Source organism: Hyla sarda, chromosome 3, assembly GCF_029499605.1.
Source record: "Hyla sarda isolate aHylSar1 chromosome 3, aHylSar1.hap1, whole genome shotgun sequence".
NCBI classification, from domain to species: Eukaryota; Metazoa; Chordata; class Amphibia; order Anura; family Hylidae; genus Hyla; species Hyla sarda.
The window spans coordinates 336,328,481-336,348,259 of record NC_079191.1 but is presented as its reverse complement, the minus strand read 5'-3'; the positions used below and the strand labels follow the sequence as shown (position 1 = coordinate 336,348,259).

The following is a 19,779-nucleotide window of genomic DNA, read 5'->3' as shown; positions in this document are numbered from 1 at the left end:
ACCAGTACTTAACAACAATATGAGGTGTAAGTGTCGGCTTTCCAGAAGTCGCTCAGAAGGATAATTGATTTCCTGCTCACTGCGGATTGTCCTTCAGCAGCATCCTGAAGTAATGCAGCAATAAACTTGCAAGCTGCCTTTCTAAATCTCAAAGAATTTTTTTTTCAAGTTCAAATCTGTTATAATTCAGCAGGTTACAAGTGTGCTGGCACTTTATTCTTACTAATGTCAGCTTTTCATTATTATACATATATCAGAGCACTGCTTGCAAGCTCACAGTTTAATGATCATACATAAAGCATATTTCTCAACCACTATAGATTGAGCAGGACAGTTCTGTATTTCAGGCACTGTTCCAGGAAGTCTGCTACATGTCCTGATGTCAACCGGTCAGGAGTGTATGGCCATGTTGCAGTAAAGGTGACACACCTGGGTGAGTGTGCCAGTCCAGATCTGGCAACCCTCATGGGAGTAGCCTCTCAGCCCTCAATATGTCCTGGTGGAGGGAGTCGATGAATGGGTTGGTGACATTGTTGTGGCACTAAGAATGTGCAAGGTAGACTGGAGGCCATTAAAGGGTTTTTCCTAACAAGCTAAATTATTTCCTATCCACAACATAGGAGATAACTATCGGCAGCTGTTGGACAACATGGAAATCGAGAATGTGGACCAGAGTTTCCTGTTAGAATAGGGTGGCAGGTTGTGCATGCAAACTGGTCCGTTAGCCCAATCCTGTACTCTGCTGTCTTCAGCAGCTTCCATATATAATGAATTGAGCAACTTCACACATGAGTGACCCGATATACAATTCTAAATGGCTACACATTTCTACACATTCAAGTTGGATACCTAGCCATATTGTATGGACATGCACACTTGACTTCCGACTTTGGTGATGCGTGTATACTTTTATACTATAATGCTGATGGTCATCACTGATAGTTTTTTTTACCTCTTGTTTTGTGGTATTCCACATAATCTTGGGATTATATACAGGAATGGGGGACATCAGTAAGTAATGCTGAACCCGTGGTGCAGTCTATGGGGGCTGCCGGGTAAATAGAATTGGCTGCTCAAAGAAGCCAAACTATATCTGAAGGAAACTTTAATGCAGCTTACCTAGTGAAGCTAATTATTATTTAATTTTCGACACAAACTATAATTTAAGATTTAATAATAAAATCTCTAAGTTATTTAGGCTTAGTGAAACACGAGGACACAAAGAAGTATCTTCATTTTTAATGATTACCACAGTTTGGTTGTGAAAATGTATTCCGTAAAAAAAAAAAAAAAAAAAAAGTAATTTGCTAATACAACACTCAGCAGAGCACAACGGAAAGTAATTGCATATCCATAGGTCTAAAAGAGAAGTCTTGACACACAGGGATGGTTCCAAACTGACGCACTCAAGATCAATCAGCTGATGGAAATGACCTGTGCCAAAGAGACCTTAGGAGACCCCAGACAAATATAACAGGCATTGTATGTATACAGACATTTAAAATGGGGGTACATAGATCTAATATTTCTACATATGCCTGGAGATGGTGAAAAAATAAAAATAAATAATAATAAAAAAAAAAATATATATATATATATATATATATATATATATATATATATATTATACTTACCTACACCTATCCCTCATGGCTGTCAGGCCAACGCTACTCTGGTCCTCTTCGCTACATCCTGATATTGCATCAGCATCATCCCAGCAGGTCCTGCCCTGCTTATCACTGGCCAAAGATGCGTCCCATCTCAGTCAGTTATTGGCTTAGTGGGTTAGTTTTGTGGGGAGGATGCCTTATTTGGAACCAAGAAATAGCCAAGAGGACCAGGGACATAGGAGTGGCAGCTGTGGGGGATCAAGGTAGGTGAGTATACCTTTTTAAACTACCCCAGGCATATGTAATAATGCTTTCATCCTTGTCATTTGAAAAAACAACAAAAAAAAAACTCTCTTTATTGGTCAGGGTCTGGGTGTTTAGGGTGAACCTGTTAGAACAAGGAGTGAGAAGCATGCGGTTGGGCGCTTCTCTCATCAGCTTGCTTCATAGTGTCGCAGCAGGAGTTGGTTTCTTTAAAAAGTCTATGGAACCTGTCTATTACAGCAAGACTGGAAAAGCAGTAAGGAGAGAGATGGGGGGAGTCTGAACAGCCAAAACCTGGACTGGTCAAAACTTTTTTCAATCAACACAGACAATTTATAAAACATTATATTAGACTATAATTTTATGGTTGATATTATTATCATATGAGGACATGCTGTTCCTCTATTATTCCTCCTTTCAATGAGTGTAACCTGTTAACCTTACACACTTTGAATCTCTATAGACCATGGGAATTGAAACATACAGCTGTTAATTACCAGGAATAGGAACAGACAAACAGCTAAGACAAAGATGATACTGTAACCAGAAAGGACCATGTTCTGGATGGTATGAGGACCCCTAGTGGTCTTTTTTGATAAGCAATGATTTCTATAAAAAGAGATAACATTTTTAAGATGTATACTGGAAATTTTTATATTTAGCCAAGATGTACAACATATAAAATGTTTTTGATTCTGACAATGCCCATTTAATTTTTTTTTTTCATTTATCAGTCAAGATAGCCATAAACAAAAGATAGCTGTAATCCCTCTTGATCCCTTTTACACAGCTCGACTGAGTGCACATGTGTTCTTGATCGGGAGCTGTGGAGATCAAGTCAAATTCTGTACTCAGCTATTTTTGGCAGCTTCCATAGAGAATGAATGTAACAGAATGTATGTGTGACACATTGCACACTTTTGAAGGGACACTCAGGGGTCTCCCTCTGCAATCATGGCTCCTGCCAGGCATCTCTGGTAGTATAAACGAAACGATAAGGCATTTGAAATGTAATATGTCTGATCCTTCTCTCCCTGCTGTCTGCTTTCAGATAGATGCCATACACATTAGATGGTCAGCTGGTACTGAGAAATTTAGTGGGTTCAGACAAATAATTTAGTTGTATGTAGTTTATGACCATATTATAATCATGGAAACCATATTTCCATTTCCTGATTACCTGACATGTGGGAGGTATTGGTGGGATTCGGACCACTGTTGTGAACAAGCAGAGCTGTAATAAAAAGCATGGGGAGGTAGCAACAACCTAAGTTTCTAACTCCATTAATAATAAAGCTGGATTTATAGCTCCAACATACTACACCGAGCTCCTTCTTGGCTTCTATATTTGAAGGTCAAAGAAAAGTTTCTATTTTCTTCAGACTGACAATGAGTCAGTTCTTATCTGAATGGCCATAGACGATGCAGACTGCACCACCCCCCTACATGAACGTCTCTATCAATTGTTCATAAAATTACCCATGATTCCACCATTGCACCACACTATACATACTAATGCCTCAATTTTTCAAAAGTATGGCTATTTTACCAAAGCTATTCAGCAAAGTCAGAATAGAAAGAAAAGACAGAACATAGATTATGAATAGCAAACATGGTTACTGACTATACTATGGAAGCCGTAAAAAAAGGCAATTCAGAATAGAACAAAGCTATCGCCCTGAATGAACAGTGATTAGAACGTTATCATTAAGTCTTTACATGATAAAGAAGGATGATAAAAGAGAGGAGAAAGGCACACTGTAGCAGAAACAAGAAACTAGATGTTAAGATGGAGATTAGAGAATATCTTGCCATATGTCGCAGTGATACTTGCCAAGCAAACATCTGTTCCGTCAGATTAGAGGCAAATTTCCACCAAAATAAGCTTTGTTACAATTTGCAGTTAATAAAATAACCCATTCACAGCTTGGACTAGCCTGTGTGTTATGCTCAGATGTCTATAGGACGACAAATCAGAGTTCACTTCCCATATTTACTATGCAGAGTGGGCTATAAAGTTTTATGGGAGCGTCACTATCCATCAACATCTCCAATAAGTGCAAGTTCAATAAAGAAAATAGCTCCTCCTGAGTCATTACTTACAGCTCCTATTTGGATGCCCAAAAATGCAATGGTTTATACCAGCGTTTCCCAACCAGGGTGACTCCAGCTGTTACAAAACTAGTTTTACATCCGCTGGAGGCAGGCTGGTTGGGAAACAGTAGTTTATACTTATAACATAAAACACTGCTTGCTATGAGTCTGTGAATAATATGAAAGAACTGCTAAAAAAAATACTTGAATTAAGGCATACCCGTCATATCACAGAAAATAAAAATGTTTTCATATGTTTCTCACTATGTCATGCACATGCTTTAAATGTCTTTTTTATGTGTCTAGCTTCTGTATTTGGCTCACAAATCCCCCCTGTTCTGCTGCTCACTGTTCTGACATTGGCTGCTCAGTAAGGGGTGTGTCCAGGGCAAGAACTAAGCCCGTCCTCAGTCACCATGCATTCCCTTCTTCCCTGAGTCTGCTGTGCTGGCTCAATTTATCCAATCAATGCAGGCTGCTCTGTAACCCCTTCCTCTCCAAGAGTCTGATAGACAGGAGTAACCATAGGCGTGCGCAGCCTATTGCATTAGGGTGTGCACCCTAAAGCACAAACTCACGCTGCGCGCATGCATATATATATTATATACACACACATACAAATACACTTTTGCTTGCATGCACACATACATAAACATAAAAGTCCCTGCACATTAGTTTGGCAGTATAGTCCCCCACATTAGGTTGGCAGTATAGTTCCCCCAAATTAGGTTGCCAGTACAGTTCCCCCACATTAGGTGTAGTATAGTTCCCCCACATTAGGTGCAGTACAGTTCCCCCACATTAAGTGCAGCACAGTTCCCCCACATTAGGTGCAGTATAGTTCCCCCACATTAGGTGTAGTATAGTTCCCCCACATTAGGTGCAGTACAGTTCCCCCACATTAAGTGCAGCACAGTTCCCCCACATTAGGTGCAGTATAGTTCCCCCACATTAGGTGCAGTATAGTTCCCCCACATAAGGTGCAGTGGTTCTCCCCATTAGGTTGGCAGTATAGTTCCCCACATTAGGTGCAGTATAGCTCCACCACATTAGGTGCAGTATAGTTCCCCCACATTAGGTGCAGTATAGTTCGCCCACATTAGGTGCAGTATAGTTCGCCCACATTAGGTGCAGTATACTTCCCCCACATTAGGTGCAGTACAGTTCCCCATATTAGGTGCAGTATAGTTCCCCCACATTAGGTGCAGTATAGTTTCTCCACATTAGGTGCAGTATAGTTCCCCCACATTAGGTGCAGTACAGTTCCCCCACATTAGGTGCAGTACAGTTCCCCCACATTAGGTGCAGTATAGTTTCCCACATTAGGTTGGCAGTATAGTTCCCCCACATTAGGTGCAGTATAGTTCCCCCACATTAGGTGCAGTATAGTTCCCCCACATTAGGTGCAGTATACTTCCCCCACATTAGGTGCAGTATAGTTCCCCCACATTAGGTACAGTATAGTTCCCCCACATTAGGTGCAGTATAGTTTCCCACATTAGGTTGGCAGTATAGTTCCCCCACATTAGGTGCAGTATAGTTCCCCCACATTAGGTGCAGTATAGTTCCCCCACATTAGGTGCAGTATACTTCCCCCACATTAGGTGCAGTACAGTTCCCCATATTAGGTGCAGTATAGTTCCCCACATTAGGTGCAGTATAGTTTCCCACATTAGGTGCAGTATAGTTTCCTACATTAGGTTGGCAGTATAGTTCCCCCACATTAGGTGCAGTATAGTTTCCCCACAAACATACAGCCTTCAGCCATATACAGTATATGGCTGGAGGCTGTATGCCTATGTACTGCCCCACTTCAGCGTTCCGACCACCGCTCCTCCGGTCCGGCCTATAGACCATAGCAGTAGATCCCGGGACTGGAGGAGCGGTGGTCAGAACACTGAAGATGAGGTGTTGCCAGCTCGTTCTCCTCGTCGATGCTCCGCTCCTCCATTGCTATGGGCGCACGCATGGGACGTCAGTGACATCCCTGCGTGCACTACCTCCCGGAGGCCCCTGCGTTTTTAAAGTTAACGCGGGGGCCGCCGCAGAAAGGTAACAGGGACATCCTTGTGTCCCGAAAAGATCTTTGTAACAGGGGAATGTGACGGGGCCCCTGCGGGCTGTTCAGTGGCGGACGCGGATCCCCCCCCCCCAGGGCTTTATTAGGGTACGCCTATGTTTGCAACAATTGGAGAGCCGCAGGTTGGACACCCCTTGGTATATAGGATGAAAGGCAGTACTGGTCATTAAAGGGTTAACCACAATGGCTGTTATAGACTATACACTGGTGTTTTCCAAGCAGGGTGCCTCCAGCTGTTGCAAAACTACAAATCCCAGCATGCTCGGACAGCCGAAGGCTGTCCGTGCATGCTGAGAGTTGTAGTTTTGCAACAGCTGGAGGCACCCTGATTGGCAAACACTGCTATACACATGGTGGGGAGCAGAAGGGCACACACTATTAGTTACCACTTGGTCAGCAGCTCCCGGCTGCTTCTGTTATCCAAAAAGTTAAATGTCCGGTTCTCAAGGGGATGAAAAGTGAATTTAGCCCCAGACACGTCCTGCGCCATCTTCCTGCTTTTTCTATTCTATTCTGCCGCGTCTGCGTCTCCATGGCAACAGACATCAGGCAGTGTGCAGGAGAAAAGCTAGTCCGCCCGGGAAATGTGAATGTTCCGCCCACATGGCAGGCGCTGTGTGAGCAGAAATAGAGGTAACCGGGACATCCTTGTGTCCCGAAAAGATCTTTCGGGACACAGGGATGTCCCGAATGTGACGAGGAGCCCCCTGTGGGCTGCTAGGTAGCGGCCGCGGATCCCCCCCCTGGGCTTGATTAGGGTGTGCCCAGGCACACCCGGCACACCCCGTGTGCACGCCTATGGGAGTAAGCATAGAGGAGTGCTAGTCCCAACCTCACTTACTGGACTTTGTCCCAGCCTGTGCTTCAGCTGAGACAAAGATGATGCTGCAGCTGGATGGGATTGAGTTCTGGTTGATAGTGGTCTTTTTTTTAAAAGCCAGGATTTCTATACAAATTATTATATGAAGTGAACAAAAAAAGTAAGTGTTTTACTAAGATGTAAAGCATAACTTTTTTGAATCTGACGGCACCCATTTAACCACACAGTATGCTTGTCGTAAGGTCATAAAAATACTGCAACTATTCATATTTTCATATGCTATTCAGGATCAGGTATCATGTTGATTGCCAATTTTTATAAATACTATAAAACATATACAAACTATAAACAGATACAACTACACAGATTATTAAACTATTTCTCCTAAGGGTTTTTTTTCAGGATCTTTTTTCTAGTGTTAGAGAGAAATATTCTTTACTTTTTAAGTTAAATACTTTATTTTAAGGGAACCTGTCACTAAGAAATTGCTATCTAATCTATTTGCATCATGTTATAGAGCAAGTAGAGCTGAGCAGATTAATATATATTATTGTGGGAAAATAATTAGTGTAAGTTGTCTTTTTTTTTAAATAAATCTCTGGGTGGTCCTATCATTGAGTGACACTGTTCACTGGACTCATAAGAACAGAAATAGAAGATTTTAATCAATCAAGCTCTTCTTGCTTTATAACATGATGCAGATAGATTAGATAGCATTTTATGGAGAAAGGTTCCCTTTAAAAGTTTTTTTTATAAACTCTATGCACTTCAGCATAGGAATAGTTGGTAGACTAGACTAAAGCATATTGCTTTCATTATATAATGCTATCTGTCGGTGTCTCCTATAAGAAATACTGAAACTGAGCTCCATGGCTTTTCAGTTGAATATTCTATGTTGCACGCACTGCATAGGACTCTTTCTATATGTATTCTGACAAATGTGCATAAACACTGCATTGGTTGACTATAAACTGACACAGTAAGGAAGATATTCCCAATGTATCTACAGGAACTGTTACGCATGGCGGATTGATGTCCACCATGACATGATCTCCTGACATATGACTTTAATGTCGCTAGAAGCAACCTTGGGAAATTTGCTGGGGGAATGGATCCATGTTGGATTTTAGTTATCTGGCTGTTGGTTTGACTTGTGCTTTCCCAAGCTTATTGAGGGGAACATATTACTCTTATGCTCTTATTACCTGCTGGTAATATTGTCTTTGCCATTCAGTGTCTCAGAGATTTCAGGCACATGGCATATAGATATTTACTGTCTCAAAAAGTCAGGAGATTCACTATATAGATATTTACTGTCTCAAAAAGTCAGGAGAGTCGCTATATAGATATTTTCTGTCTCAAAAAGTCAGGAGAAGTTTACAGTTCAAATCGGAGAAAGAAGTCATAAAACTATTTCCAATTCAGGGGTACCTTTAAAGTGGTCAAAAGTTGGTCTCCTGCCAATTGTGCAAAAATACGTAGATGCAGCTTACGAAAGGTGGTACAGTTGCCTAGGAAACCGTATGATACCCAGAAAGTTCTGTGCACAAATCCCATTCATCAGAGGAGACAGGCAGGGGACCAACGCTGAATTTACACTTTAAAGGGTACCTCTCATCAAAAAAACTTTTGATATATTATAGATTAATATATGCAGAATAAGTTTACAATTGCATGTTATTAAAAAATATGCTTCTTACTATTTAATTTTCCACTTTGAAGAAATGACCACTAGGGGTCTCCCTACCAGTCCTGGCAGCAAGCATTTCAGACTCATGCTGGAGTCCTAAACACTACGAGCTGCCAGTCTGCTTTGTTCACAAAGGAGAACACTCAGAGCTGTCAGCCTGCTTTGTTCACAGCCTGTTTGGCTGTGAACAAAGCAGGCTGGCAGCTCTGAGTGTTTAGGACTCCAGCATGAGTCAGAAATGCTTGCTGACAGGACTGATCAGGAAAAATACAATAGAAAGAAGCATATTTTTCATTAACATGCTATTGGAAAGTTATTCAACATTCATTAATCTAAAATATATCAAAAGTTTATTTTCCTGCCTTGATATGCATGTTAAACAACTCCATCGCCAGATTCAATATTCTTGTTGTGATTAAAACTTAGTGATTTCTTACAGGAAAATAAACTTTGTAAATGGTTTTTTGGAACATGACCAGAAAGATTGCCATTAAGAGTCTAATCTCCCAAGGTAAACCTGTAGGCTTGAAAGGAGTTTTGATTGCGACAATTATTAATAAACGCCTCTCATGTTTAGAGCTCCATTATGAGGCAGAAACATTACATGCATTATATAAGACACTTACTGGCCTACTTATAAAAAGGGCATCTTAGGTACAGGATGAGACTGGTAATTGTTTATTTCATATGGTGCTTCAGACTTCACTTACAAAAAAATCAAGATACACTTTTTTTTTCCAGGGATATAATTTCAGGTATTATTTCTATAGGCTTTAAATAGTAAACTTGGTACGCTTGTAAAAAAAAAAAACATTTGGCAAACTCATTGTGGGATTTGTTTAGTGGTTTACCAATTATTATTCCTGTGCCAAGCATCACTGTATGCTTCTTAGTAAATCCTGAGGTGCCACGACTGCCCTTGTGCCCGATGCAGAATTATAAGCCAGGATCACGCTCCTGGCAATTCCCCTCCAGCCTCTTGTATCCCTCCCTCACGCCCCCTTGGCGTAGGTATCGTAAATGCCCCAAAGGTCACAAATTTTTCCTTCAAAAATAGTGATTGTGCTTTAAAACTTTTGTGCAAATATAAAGTGGTGCTTTAAATAAGTCAAAAACTTACTTTGGAAAAATACATATGCATAGCAAAACCTCCAAAATCCTGCAAGCTTCAATAACTGAACTGTTTTGTAAATGACTGTGGTTGTTTTAAAGCATATGGTTATGTATGCAAATAAAAAACATATCAATTAAAAAATGTTGTGTTGTGTTTTCATAGTTACAGACTACAAACAAATTCTGTGTAGTCTGATCCTGTATGTAAGATTTGTGTCAATATACTTTGATGTACACTGGAGTGTAGTGGTCCTTTATATATATATATATATATATATATATATATATATATATATATATAAAAGCACAAAGGAGAACAGCACTTCCAAAATTATAAAGTGCTCGGGTGATGTCTGTAAATAGTCTTGGTTAAAGACTTTTCTGTAGATACTGGAACAAAGGGAACAGCAGCAACACCGGGTAATGTGCAAAAAGTGATGTCTTTATTCAAAAGAACATGGCGACGTTTCGGCTTGCTCACCAAGCCATCCTCAAGCCTCAAAGGCTTGAGGATGGCTTGGTGAGCAAGCCGAAACGTCGCCATGTCCTTTTGAATAAAGACATCACTTTTTGCACATTATCCGGAGTTGCTGCTGTTCTCTTTGTTCCAGTATATATATATATATATATATATATATATATATATATATATATATAATCTGCATGTGTGTTTATACTATAGGGCACTAGGGCAATCTCACAGAATCCCCCCCATGTGCCATTTATAATACTAGTTTCTTATGACACACTGTAGTAGGAGGACCTTAGCTCCCCCTCAAGCATCACAACCCAGGTGTATCTGCTACCCCTGCACCCAATTTAGTGATGCCCATATAGAAAGATTTGTATGCATCAGAGAAGTGCTGATTCATACCTAGAGAGCATTGCAAGTCCCCAGCAGCGAGATTTTCAGACTGGTATTATAACCGCTCCTATTCATAGAGCATTTTCTCCTAAAATCTCAAGCTTTGCATTGCGTTGCATAAAATGACACATTTACCTCCATTATTCTGTGCTATTATAGCCTCTTGAATAAGCAGGTACCTTCAGATAAATGATAATATATGCGCGCTACTGCCATGCACATCTTTTATCTCAGCAGCAATCTCCTATATCTGACTGTTTTATTGTTCCCAATAAACGCCGAACACTACGGGTTTTGGAATATGCCAAAGGCGTCTTTTAAACTCCCCCGCATGCGGCTCACAAAACAGATCTGTCAGTGCCACCATTCCGTGTTGATCTAAAACATTACCTATAAAAATTTGGCTACGCTTTAACTGGCCTTTAATTTCTCGTGTTTCCCATCTCAGTGACAGCAGCCAGATTCATCAGGGACAATAACCCAATAAAAGGAACTGAACATGAGGTAATCTCCACCTAATTCTGGAAATTGCTTGAGATGTACTGATAGGGTTCTGGACTAATCGCAGGCTTAACAGCTGACCTCAGCCATAACTCAAATAAGAGGGAATTCTGATTCTAAGAAAGCGCATGATTGGACCTAATGGGCAGAAATCTGAATGAGGCTCTGGATGTGCGTAGCATTATTCAGTAGTCCAATCAGCTTCAATTCGTTTTATAATGTGTAAGAATTTCCTCCAAAAATTACATATCCCTTTAAAGGGGTATTTCAGGATTTTTTTTTTATTTGACTATGCACAAGGGCTGTAAAATTAGTGTAGCTCATATTATAGTGTCTACCTGTGTGTGACAGTGGTCTCACAATTCTTTGCCCCAATATTAATTTTTAACAGCATACAACATTACTCAGGTCTCGGAATTTCCCAGGTTGCAGTGCGTCAAGACATGACATCACTAGTCAGGTGATCAGAGGGAGCCTATTTGCTTCAATGGGTGGAGCTACCGCTGGGTGGGAGAGAGATCATTTTGCAACAGCTGTAGGCACCCTGGTTAGTAAAAACTGGTCTTTTGAATGGAATGTAACTCATTTGTGTTTCAATGGGTGCGGTGGCTGATGTGTGGGAGGGAGGAAAGTGACCTCATACTTACAAGCATGGAACTATGGGACTTGTAGTTTGAGAACAAAATCCAACAGGAAATACCCAGTTCACAAAAAGCTAGCCACACCATTATGGTAATCTCACAACAGTCATTTAGCCCCAAGACAAGCACAGATCCTTCCTAAGCATGTCCATTACTGTCTGGCAGGTATGTACTAAAATCACCTTATGGTGGATAACCCCTTTAACAACTGGTGAATAATCAATCAGAACAACTGGTGTTATTTACTTTTATCCTCCAGACATATAAGCAAAAGGGACCAATCTAAAAGCATTTCACCCCAGTGCTATTTGCTATTGTCCTGGATGCTAAACTAAGTACCACATTAGCTTAAAAGGTTGGGTAAAAGCATAACTTCTCCAGAAGGCCACCTCTTTGAGAATACCACCTCCTTACCCAGTCAACCGGTCACTACATTGCCCAGAGCATCACATTGTCTGTCAACTTTCGTTCTTCCCATAATGCTTCCCAGGGAAATCATTTCCACATGTCAGTGATGCACAAGTACTAACCCGTCCACATGATGTAAAAGAAAATGTAATTTATCAAAACAGGCTACCTTCATCCATTGCTCCAGTTCTGATGTTTACTTTGAAGTAGATTTCAAAAGTGGACCAAAGTCAGCATCACAACAATGGTGTCCCAAGTCCCTTGTCTGAACAGAGCATTAATCAAGCATGCTTAGTGCCAGTCCATTCAATGTCTTTATGACTGCCATGTCAGCTAAGTAATGTACACTATTTTGCACAACAATGGCTTCCCGAGTCCCCTGTAAAAATGAAATGGTGGTCAGGCATGCTCACTGCCACTCCAATCTTAATGAAGCTGCCCCATAGAGCCAAGTTGTGTACAGCATTTAGCTATCTTCATCAGTCTTTTACAGAATGACCAAAGCTGCAGTGCACATGTCCCCTCCCATAGGCTTGCATTTAGGGGGGCGGGGCATGACATCACAAGGGGGCGGAGTCTTGACTTCACGATACTCCGGCCCTGTGGACGTTAGTCTTCAGACACGGAGCGATCATCCCTTCGTGCAGCTGAGACAGGTGGGTGCTAGTGCTGGGCGGTATGACCTAAAATTAATATCACAGTATTTTTTTGAATTATGGTGGTATCACGGTATTACCGCTCTCCTACACCCCCCAAGCCCCCCCCCCCCCCGGTGTTGGCTACACATGTCATGCCCGACTCACCCCGCCTTCTCACGGGTCTCACCGGCTGATGTCGGCCGGCAGCTGCTTTTCATGGAGGGAGGGACAATTCTAGTATACCGCCGGGGAAGGAGTGTGTTACACGGGGAGGGAGCGCGTTACACGGAGAGGGGCACCAGTTACAGGATTCTCCGCTCATCACGCACCGAGCAACAAGCGTGTGCCCGGCTTTCTGTCATGCCCGTACACTCTGGAAACTGCCTCTATGGTTCTGAAGGACTGTCAATACTCCAGAACTATAGATATATTTTCCAGAGTGTACGGGCATGACTGGAAGCCGGGCACACGCTTGTTACTTGCTACAGACCCCCTGCTCATGGTCCGGGAAAGGTGAGGGCTCTGCTGGCTGGGCTCTATAATTAATTGGAGGGTGGGGGAGGGGCCCGACCGGTATAGCGGTATGGGCAAAAATCCATACCGTGGGGGGGGGGGGGGAAACGGTATCCGATATGAACCGGTATACCACCCAGCCCTAGTGGGTGCTACATGAGAGATTGCAGGGGTCCCCAGGAGCGGGACCCCCGCGATCAGACATCTTATGCCCTATCCTTTGGATAGGGGATAAGATGTCTTAGGGCCGGAGTACCCCTTTAAATAAATAAAAAAAAGTCTATCCTTGTCAGGCTAGAGTAAAGATTCCTTTTCTTATAGTAAATTCTTATAGAGAGTCTAACTTTTTTATTATGTCAACATATGTCTTTTCATAATGTTGCACCTTCTAATCCTGTCACTACCAACACCCCTAGCCCATAGCAGAGCTCTCCAGTTCTTTTGCAAATACCCAAACTCCCAAGCTTCAATTCAGAGAGACAACTATCATATACACTTGAAATAGATTAGATTTCTTCTGCATCTTTCATCAGAATGTGAGAAACACCTTCCTTCACAAAACCTCCCTCAGACAGCATGAGAACCATGACTGCATCAAGGGAACCGCTGAACATTTAATTAAATCTATCAGGATTAGTCGCTGGAGGAAAACAATAGAAAGGAAAAGAGTTGAAAATGTAATTTAAGTGAATATTTTCAGCTCTGCATCTTTCTCTCATGCAATCCTATAGACTGGTATGTATGGTACCTGGTGGTAGATGTGGCTCAAGACCTGTAACTTCTCTATGACACCTTTTATTTTTATTTCTTTATTCATTTTGGATAAAATAAAACAAAAAACACCATTAAGAAGAAGGATGCATTGAAAGAGTTTTTATTGATGCAGTTTTTGTTAATTATAAGAATGTAAATGATTTATGCAAACATTTTGCAATTTTATCAGCCTTTGCGCAAAAGTTTGTGTGACAACTGACCACCAAAAAAGCAGGGTAAAGCCAATGATACATTTTCGACATAGGTCTTAAAGGGATACTCTGGTGGAAAATAATTTATTTATTTATTTATTTGTTTTTTCACATCAACTAGTGCCAGAAAGGTAAACAGATTTGTAAATTACTTCTATTAAAAAATCTTAATGCTTGCAGTACTTATCAGCTGCTGTATACTACAGAGGAAGTTGTATAGTTCTTTTCTGTCTGAACACAGTTCTCTCTGCTGACACCTCTGTCCAGGTCAGGAACTGTCCAGAGTAGGAGCAAATCCCTATAGCAAACCTCTCCTGCTATGGACAGTTCCTGACACGGACAGAGGTGTCAGCAGAGAGCACTGTGGTAAGGCTGTAAAGAACTTTGCAACTATTTCAGGTGGATACAGCAGCTGATAAGTACTGGAAGGATTACAATTTTTTATAGAAGTAATTTACAAATCTGTTTAACTTTCTAGCATCAGTTAATTTGAAAAAAAAAAAAAAATGTTTTCCACCAGAGTACCCCTTTAAAGAAGTCGTTCAGGATTAGAAAAAACACAGACGATCTCTTCCAAAGACAGCACCACACCTTTCCAGAAGTTGTGGTTAATATTGCAACTCAGCCACATTTACGTGTTCGGAGGTGAGCTACCATACTAGATTGGGGACAGATGTGGTGCTGTTTTTGGGAGAAAATAGTCATATTTTTCTAATCCTTAAAGGGGTATTCTGCCCATAGACATCTTATCCCCTATGTAAAGAATAGGGGGTAAGATGTCTTCCTGGGGGTCCCACCTCTGGGACCCCCCCTGCAATCTCTGTGCAGCACCCAGTGTTCTAAACAGTATGTTTAGAACATTGGGTTGCCTTAGCGGGGATTGTGACGCCACGGCATGCTCCCTAAATTCATGTCTGTGGGAGGGGGCATAGACATGAATGGAGGTGGCATGGCATGACATCACAAGGGGGGGGTGGCGTGACGTGTGTTGGGACCACAGAGGCGGGACCCCCGCGATCAGACATTTTTTTCACCCCCAATTCTTTGTCTTGGGGCTGAGTACCCCTTTAAAGCTGGCCATACACATTAGGTAAATGCTTTCTAAAAATGCCCCTCTAATGTATGGTGATCTCACAACTCTCCTCAAAAGGCAGATAAGAAATGTTCAGATTAAATTCCAACTTCAGAACTCGCAGTCCGTCAGAACTCGCAGTCCGTAAACCTTTAAGTTGTTTTAACATGACATGGCTTCAATAAACATAGCATGGGTTAAACACACAAGAATTTAGCAAACTATTAACTGCAGCTGAAAAGTTTACAATCTGGTATCTATACACATGATAACACGACTGCATGAATTGGCTGCTGTGCAGCTATGTACAATGAGCTATTTAGACACTAATTTGTTTTTGGATTTGGATTCGCCAATGAGAAAACTTTCTTTAGTATCACTATATGACGGAGGGCTTTGCAGTTCTTTATGACGGAAACACTATATCCTAATATGTAGAACTGACAGTGTTCCTGTAGAAAACTATATAACAGGAACAAGTATTTTATGTTTCAAAGAATGCAAGGGTTAAAAGGCTGGTAAAAAAAAATATATACTAAATTCCATGTTAATAAAGACAGCAGCCTTATTAACTAAGTGACAGCTGCAGACAAACACCATGACCTTGTACGCCCTGCAGGAGGCCAAGCAGCCACGCTAATTATATGCCCTAAACGGTATATAGGGCAGACTGCCAACCCTACCTGTATACTCAATGTTTGACTAAATCGTAATAAACATTCCAGACTGTACCAATAAATGGTTCCTTCATAATTCTGTATCTAGACTTCCACATAAAACTATGTTCACAAATGGTGCTTTCAGATACAATATTTCATATATAAACTATGAATCCTATCAGAATGTACTTTAACTGCAGATTTAAACCTAAAGGTCTTCCTGAAATAAAATAGGTCTGTTTTTTCTGTAACAACCAATCACAGTTCATCTTTTATATCTTAAAGAGTGCTGAGCTGTGATTGGTCGTTATGGTCAAAACCAGGCTGTTTTGGTTTCAGGCAGATTGATAAATCTGGGCCGATGTGTGTTGATAAATCTGGGCCAATGTGTGTAGCCCTTTTGACATGGTTTTATATATTAAATACTACTACAGTGTTCCCTCAAGTTGCAAAATAATTAGTTCCAGAACTACCATTGTAAGTTGAAAATACTGTATCATTAGACCAAAGCTTCATAAGAAACTACAATTTATAATTCATTGTCAATCCCCCCAAAAAGTAATTAAAGATAAATGAACAAAATGAAAGGCTATGGATACTTTTTCATGAATTTTCTTGTTGATTTGTTTCCTGAATGCAAAATGATGCAACTTTCTAAATAGTCTTTATTAGAAATTTCCTGTCACTTAGCTCAGATAGCAGACAGGGGGCGATAAAACTTGGAGGACAGGACATGTAGGCTAGAGAGAGAGAGAGAGAGGAAAACAGATCCAAGGCAGTCGACAGGGGAATATCATATGGGCTGTATCCGAGAATATAAAGAAAATATAGTTGCCAAAGTGGGATCTTATGTAGACTCTTTTCATTAGGCTTAATCTGTATATTTAAGATTTAGGAAAACTGTATAGATGGAGACCACAAAAAAGAAAAGAAACTGTAAAGGGTGTACTGCCCTAGCTTTTAGATCCTGCCCACTTTCAGCCCTCCCATCACAAAGCTTGTGAAATGGAAGCCTTTTCTAGTAATACCAGTACCCTTTCCCAAATGCTGCTGTTATTTAAAAAAAAATTGTTGTAAAATTATGCATTTTTACATCGATTTAAGCACCTGCAGTTAAATAGCGCCATTTTCCTGTGATTTCCGGAAAATCACTGCAAAAACACAGAAAAAAACACACAAAAAATGTAATGTGTAAACACAGCCTCAGAGGATGTGGGTAACTACTATATATTTTGATCACATAGAGATAGCAGCAGCAGCATACAGATCTGGTTGAGTTCTATGAGCGATCAGGAGGGATCTGATAGCTGATGATGTCATCCCAGGACAGACCTCTTCCTCTGACACATGTAACACTCATTTTCTGGGGCTGGTGATCACATGACTCAATTACAGAATTGAAACGTATGAATGCAGCTGTGCTGGAATGAAACAGATGGTGATGTAGGACTAGTGAAGGCGAGAACAAAACTGGAGTGTTCCTTTAAATAAATAGGGGCCATCACTTCATAGGGAGCTAGGCTGAATGTGGAAAGTTTTATGCTGTTTTCAACCCTACTATGTCACTATGTTATAGAAGAAAATGTGAAGTATTTCCATGTGAAATGATGACTAGTTCTGATCGTCATTTCTCACATCTCAATTGTCTTAAGTCTGAAAGACTACAGGGCCAGTGTGTGTCCCATCCTTCACCAGTTCCAATCAATCATGACTGACAAAGACAAACTTCCAATACTTCTGTGTAAAAAAGCCAGAGTGTTCTAAGAACAGCCATTTATTTCTCAATTATTTCCAAATTGTCTTATCTAATGAAGTATTGATTTGAAATGTCCAGAGAGCTATTTGTTTCCTCTGCAGTACCAGGCCTCTCTGCCCCTTACAATGCCCACCCATGTTGTGGTTCTTCTCTAGAGGGCAGGAGATCCTTTCAGATGGTAATCTTTTAGTCTAGGGAAAAGAGCTTGTTTCTCTCTTAAAGGGGTACTCCGGCGCTAAGACATCTTATCCCCTATCCAAAGGATAGGGGATAAGATGCCTGATCGCGGGGTCCCGCTGCTGAGGACCCCCGTGATCTTTCACGCCGCACCCCGTTAGAATCAGTCTGATTACTGTCGATCACGGGGACTGAGCATAGTGATGTCACGGCTCTGCCCCCGTGTGAGCTCTGCCCCCTCAATGCAAGCCTATGGAGGGGGCGTGTCACACCCCCTCCATAGGCTTGCATTGAGGGGGCAGAGCCGTGACGTCACTATGCTCCGTCCCCGTGATCGCCAGTAATCAGACCCGGAGGTAGCACGCTCCGGGGGCTGATTCTAACGGGGTGCGGCGTGGAAGATCACGGTCGTCCCGCCCTTTTGATAGGGGATAAGATGTCTTAGCGCCGGAGTACCCCTTTAAGGAAAATTACAGATACAGATTCTGGAAAAACAAACAGTGACAAATTAATAAAGCCCTATAAATAGCACAGGGACTCTCATCCCATTTATACAGAATATTTCTCATTAAGCATTTTAAATCTGTTTTGCTGTTTAACATGGGAGGGGATTCCAGGAGCAACTTCACTGCAAACCTGCAAAACCCAAACTTCAAAGGAAAAAAAGAATGACTGAATAATGTGATCAATAGAGGAAGCTTGTGACATAGCCTTTAGAACATATTACCTTGCAATGTGTATGTTCCATAATGCCTAAACCTAAGGCACACAGAAGCCATTACAAAAATGCATAACTTGGGTCAATGTGTTTCTTTATGTGAAATTGTAAAAAAAAAAAATATATTAAAAAGGATTATTCAGTCCTCAGCTCACCACCTATTGCAAAATAGCTGTATGTTGGATGTTTGGTGTTTCTAGAAACAATGATTCACACACAAATATAATAAAACTAACCAATTTAAAGGGGTTATCCCGGAAAAAAAAACTTTTTTTTATAGATCAACTGGCTCCAGAAAGCTAAACAGATTTGTAAATTACTTCTATTAAAAAATCGTAATCCTTTCAGTACTTATGAGCAGATGAAGTTGAGTTGTTCTTTTCTGTCTAAGTGCTCTCTGATGACACGTGTCTCGGGAACCGCCCAATTTAGAAGCAAATCCCGATAGCAAACCTCTTCTACTTTGTGCAGTTCCTGAGACAAGCACAGATGTCAGCAGAGAGCACTGTTGCCAGACAGAAAACAACAACTCAACTTCAGCAGCTGATGATTATTGAAAGGATTAAGATTTTTTAATAGAAGTAATTTACAAATCTGTTTAACTTTCTGGAGCCAGTTGATATATAAAAAAAAAAGGTTTTCCTGGAATATCCCTTTAATCTAAAATATATAGTGTAAAAACAATCGTGTATACACAAACCACAGGACCCTACAGTTGTGTCTGTATAAAACAACTCACTTATTCCTAAATATAACTTAATATCTCCATAGACACGAGGTATCTTCTAATTTGTCTTACATTTACTGGCATATATAAAGGATGATAACAGATCCAAGAAATAGCAGAGAATATGCTAGACCATACGCTGGTTGAGCAACAAGTGTTCTGTTAGTCCTATGACCAGCAAGGTCCTGCAAATTATACAGTCCTGCAAATAATACTATGTTCCTCAGCTCTAGCTGGAGGCGGTGATGGATTCGCACTGTGTGCAACCACTCTCTCCAGCGAGCTCCCCGGTGGCGTGTGACATAGGCAGTCAGCTGATTGCAGGTCAGCTGACCGGGTGGTGTTGAGCGCGTGCTCTTTGTTGTTTTTAAAGTTCTTTGCCTGAATACGAACAGAAGTAATAGTTATGCTGGCAAACTTGTGCAGGTTTAACAGGGTACTCCACCCCTAGCCATCTTATCCCCTATC

General features: G+C 41.1%; 1 protein-coding gene across 10 annotated transcripts in view; it reads right to left on the bottom strand.

Moving 5' to 3' along the window:
* Positions 1-19,779, bottom strand: part of UTRN (utrophin) — a 702,825-nt gene that overhangs the window by 317,063 nt on the left and 365,983 nt on the right. The gene's annotated exons all lie outside the window — the stretch shown is intronic.